At 59.0% G+C, this 4,239-nt stretch overlaps 1 non-coding gene and 1 pseudogene across 1 annotated transcript in view; both read right to left on the minus strand.

The window, feature by feature from the left end:
- Window positions 1-3,144: 3,144 nt before the first annotated feature.
- LOC148806409 (U2 spliceosomal RNA) lies at window positions 3,145-3,380 on the minus strand (annotated as a pseudogene).
- Window positions 3,381-4,161: 781 nt separating this feature from the next.
- Window positions 4,162-4,239, minus strand: part of LOC148806410 (U2 spliceosomal RNA) — a 191-nt gene continuing 113 nt past the window's right edge. The window contains exon 1 of the small nuclear RNA XR_016089589.1: window positions 4,162-4,239. This exon is cut by the window's right edge and continues 113 nt beyond it. This is a non-coding gene — a small nuclear RNA (U2 spliceosomal RNA).

A 4,239-nucleotide genomic window follows, 5' to 3' on the forward strand; every position in this document is an offset into this window, starting at 1 on the left:
ACTACCCACACTCGCACCACTCACGTCACACACATCCATATTAAAATCCCCTCCCATCACCACCACCCTATTAGTAAACAGATGTGGCTCAAGATCTCTTAAAAACGCCGCCTGGAGCCGCCTTTCGGCAGGCCCATAGACAGCTATCAGACGGACCTGCAGTCCGTCCCATACACCATCTACGACCATAAGCCTTCCCGGGACTATGATATTGACATCGTTAGCCGTGAAATTCGGGGTTCCACAAAGGATCCCAATTCCAGACGAGTGCACTCCCCCTACGCTCCACCAAGACTCCCCTTTAACCCAATCTCTCTTAAAGGTGGCAATATCACCTCTCGTGCCTAAATGTACCTCCTGCAGGAAACAAAAGCCGAATTGGCGCGCTTCTAAATATTTAAAGACGCCAATCCGCTTAACATGATTTTTAAGCCCTCTGGCGTTAACCGTACATACTGTGCGACTCATGTTGGATCAAAAGGAGTCCGCAGCTGTAACCCGTCTCCCAAACTAAAGTCACTTTGTATTCCGATAGGGCTAAGGACATTCTCCATCCCACTTGGAACCTGCGGGGACCCCTCCCCCAGGGATGATGGACTTACCCCAGGATCATCGGAGGTCAGAAGGTGGGTACCGCCGTCTTTCCCGGACTGTTCTGAGGTCTCCGAAACAGAAACTTCCTGTTCCACCACTATGTCCCCTTGGCCCGGGGGTATGGGGTCATCGAGCGTACTAACCGCGGCTGAGGCTTCCAAGGGGTCAGCCTCCTTACCCAGCTCTTCACCCCCCTCCCTCTGTTCCCCTTCCTCCCCACCCCCCCCTTCCCTGCCCCCTTCCCCTTCCCCTTCCCCCTCTACACCCTCCTCCACCCCTTCCTCCTTCCTACCCCCTTTCTTACCCTCCCCCCTCGCCCTCTTTACAGCAATCGCCTTTTTACGTCTCGGCCTTCTCTGTCCACTCTCTCCATCTTCTACCTTCTGGACCTCGACGTCGCTGGTTTCCGAGTCCTCCTCGGAATCTAGGACCTGGAAACGATTGGTCACCGTCTCAAACAAGCACACGTCAGACCTCATTCTTCTCTTTTCAGCCGCCGACTTCCTCTTTGTGGCCCTGCTCGGCTGGATGGACCACTCCGGCGACCCCGATTCTGCCTCCTCCACCTGTTCGGCCCATGATGAGGTCCCCGGACGCGCCTCTTCAGGTACCTCGGTCGCCGTTGCTGGCTCCTCTGGTCTATCGCCTCTGTCCTCTCTTACGTCTGCACAAGGCCTCTGGGTGGTCGCAGCCTTCTGCGGTGGTCTGGTCTCGTCTCCCCTCGAGCCCTCCGCCGAGGTCCGCACCACATCTGCAAAACTCCGGCTCTTCCTCGGACAGACCCTGTAAACATGGCCTTCTGCCCCACATAGGTCACATGTCAAAACCTTGGTGCAATCCTTTGTGTCATGAGTTGTGGCCTTACACTTTCGACACACACCACCGGGACAGTTCATAGCCACATGTCCTCTCTGAAAACATTTCTTACATGTCACAGGTTGGCCCGGGTAAAAGAGGTAACCCCTATTAGGCCCTATTGAAAAATAAGCCGGGGGGTGAACCACACCCTCGCCCTCAGACGGCTTAGGTCTCAGCCTCACCGTATAGCGCCTCTTACCAGTCCACACTCTGAGGACGTCTAAATCTTTCTGGCCTTCTCCCTGGACATCCACGAACCTGGATAAAAAGGTAATTATGTCCCTTTCTGGTACCCGGTGGTTAAACAAATGAATTGTCAAAGTCCTGAGTTCCCTGGCGAACAACGGCTCTATCAGGAACTCATTAAGTGGAGCCACCTCCTTTCCCTCGCACACTCTCTCCCAAGCCTTCTCACAAAGTTCGTCGCTCGCGAGAGACAGGTCGTAAATCCCTCGAACCGGGAAGTCTTGCAAACAATCGATGTCCTTCAACTCGATCCCCAAAGCCTTCATCAGGACCACTCGTTCAAACCGCTCACGGTTCATCCAGTCCTTCTTCCTCTCCGCATCCTTCACCACAAAGCGCACTGTGCACCGCATCAGCCCCTCACGGGACAGAGGGTGCACAGCCGCCGGACCGCGGGCCCGCTCACCACCGCCGACCGCCGTCATCTTGGAGGCCCCACTTCGCCCCCTGGGCTCAACCCAGGGCGACTACCCGTGGTGACCTTTGGTGGACGTCTGCTCCGGTCTTCTGGTGGTAAGGATCCGCCCGTCTGGTCTGGTCTGGTTCCGCCGTTCGTCGTCTTCTCCTTCTCCTCCTCGCCTTCGTCGTCTTCACCTTTTGACAAGTCCTCGGACCGCGGTCATGCCACGTATCGTCGGAACTTGGCCAAAAGGCCGAGAAGCGATGCCCGACGCCGGCCTTGGGCGGGCGCGCGGGCGTCCGGCTGGCGCGCAGCGGCGCAGGCCGACGCCTCTGGAGCCCGGTCCGCACGCGGCTGCCGGCCGCCCGGACTCCGCTCTCCCCCTCTCTTGCCTGCCTGCTTGCTCGCCTGCCTGCCCGCCAGTCCCGGGCGGGGGCCCTGCTCTTTGATCTCCTGTCAACGGCCCGACAACGACCGCAGCCGCGGGGGGCGCCAGCCGGCCGGCCTCCTTAGCTTAGGCCCCTCCCACCAGCAGCAGCCGTGCCGAGTGAGCTGCAAGCGAAAGCGGACCGTCGGCACCTGCGGGCAGAGGCAAGGGGCAGCGCTCTCTCGGGAGGGACGGGGACACACACACACCTGCCTGCCTGCCGAAAAAAAGAAAGAAAAGGTGTATATACTAAGTTTTTTGGAGGGAAAACGGCCGGCTGTCGAAAGGGGCCCGCCTGCAAGGACGGGGACACACACACACACACACACACACACACACACACACACACACACACACAAGCCACGCCTGCCTCCCTGGAAAAAGGAGGAAAAAACTAAGTTTTTTGGAGGGAAAACGCACGGGAGCCGAAAAGGGGGCCGGCCTGCTTGCCGAGAGAGTCGAGGCGCGGGAAAGTGCACGGAGGGAGCACGGGAACGGGGAGGGGGAGAGAGAGAGACACAGAGACACACAGATGGACGAGAGACGAGACCGGAGAGGAAGGAGCTCCGGTCCACCTCGCTTGCTTGCTAGCTACGTCTGTCTTTTCACCGCTGAGAGAAGGTAGTGCACCGTTCCCGGAGGCGCTGCAATACCGGGCCGATGCGTGGAGAGGACGGAGCAAGCTCCTGATCCAGCTCCCTGTTCCAAAAATCCGTTTAATATGTGGTCCCCCGATGGGGGACGTATCAGATATTAAACTGATAAGAACAGATTTTTTTATGTTTTATTAGAAATCAGTAAAACTGATAAGAACAGATACTACACTTGATCTTAGCCAAAAGGCCGAGAAGCGATGCCCGACGCCGGCCTTGGGCGGGCGCGCGGGCGTCCGGCTGGCGCGCAGCGGCGCAGGCCGACGCCTCTGGAGCCCGGTCCGCACGCGGCTGCCGGCCGCCCGGACTCCGCTCTCCCCCTCTCTTGCCTGCCTGCTTGCTCGCCTGCCTGCCCGCCAGTCCCGGGCGGGGGCCCTGCTCTTTGATCTCCTGTCAACGGCCCGACAACGACCGCAGCCGCGGGGGGCGCCAGCCGGCCGGCCTCCTTAGCTTAGGCCCCTCCCACCAGCAGCAGCCGTGCCGAGTGAGCTGCAAGCGAAAGCGGACCGTCGGCACCTGCGGGCAGAGGCAAGGGGCAGCGCTCTCTCGGGAGGGACGGGGACACACACACACCTGCCTGCCTGCCGAAAAAAAGAAAGAAAAGGTGTATATACTAAGTTTTTTGGAGGGAAAACGGCCGGCTGTCGAAAGGGGCCCGCCTGCAAGGACGGGGACACACACACACACACACACACACACACACACACACACACACACACACAAGCCACGCCTGCCTCCCTGGAAAAAGGAGGAAAAAACTAAGTTTTTTGGAGGGAAAACGCACGGGAGCCGAAAAGGGGGCCGGCCTGCTTGCCGAGAGAGTCGAGGCGCGGGAAAGTGCACGGAGGGAGCACGGGAACGGGGAGGGGGAGAGAGAGAGACACAGAGACACACAGATGGACGAGAGACGAGACCGGAGAGGAAGGAGCTCCGGTCCACCTCGCTTGCTTGCTAGCTACGTCTGTCTTTTCACCGCTGAGAGAAGGTAGTGCACCGTTCCCGGAGGCGCTGCAATACCGGGCCGATGCGTGGAGAGGACGGAGCAAGCTCCTGATCCAGCT

The sequence above is a fragment of the Atractosteus spatula genome, unplaced genomic scaffold, assembly GCF_055471065.1.
Source record: "Atractosteus spatula isolate fAtrSpa1 unplaced genomic scaffold, fAtrSpa1.hap1 Scaffold_5, whole genome shotgun sequence".
In the NCBI taxonomy this organism is placed as follows: Eukaryota; Metazoa; Chordata; class Actinopteri; order Semionotiformes; family Lepisosteidae; genus Atractosteus; species Atractosteus spatula.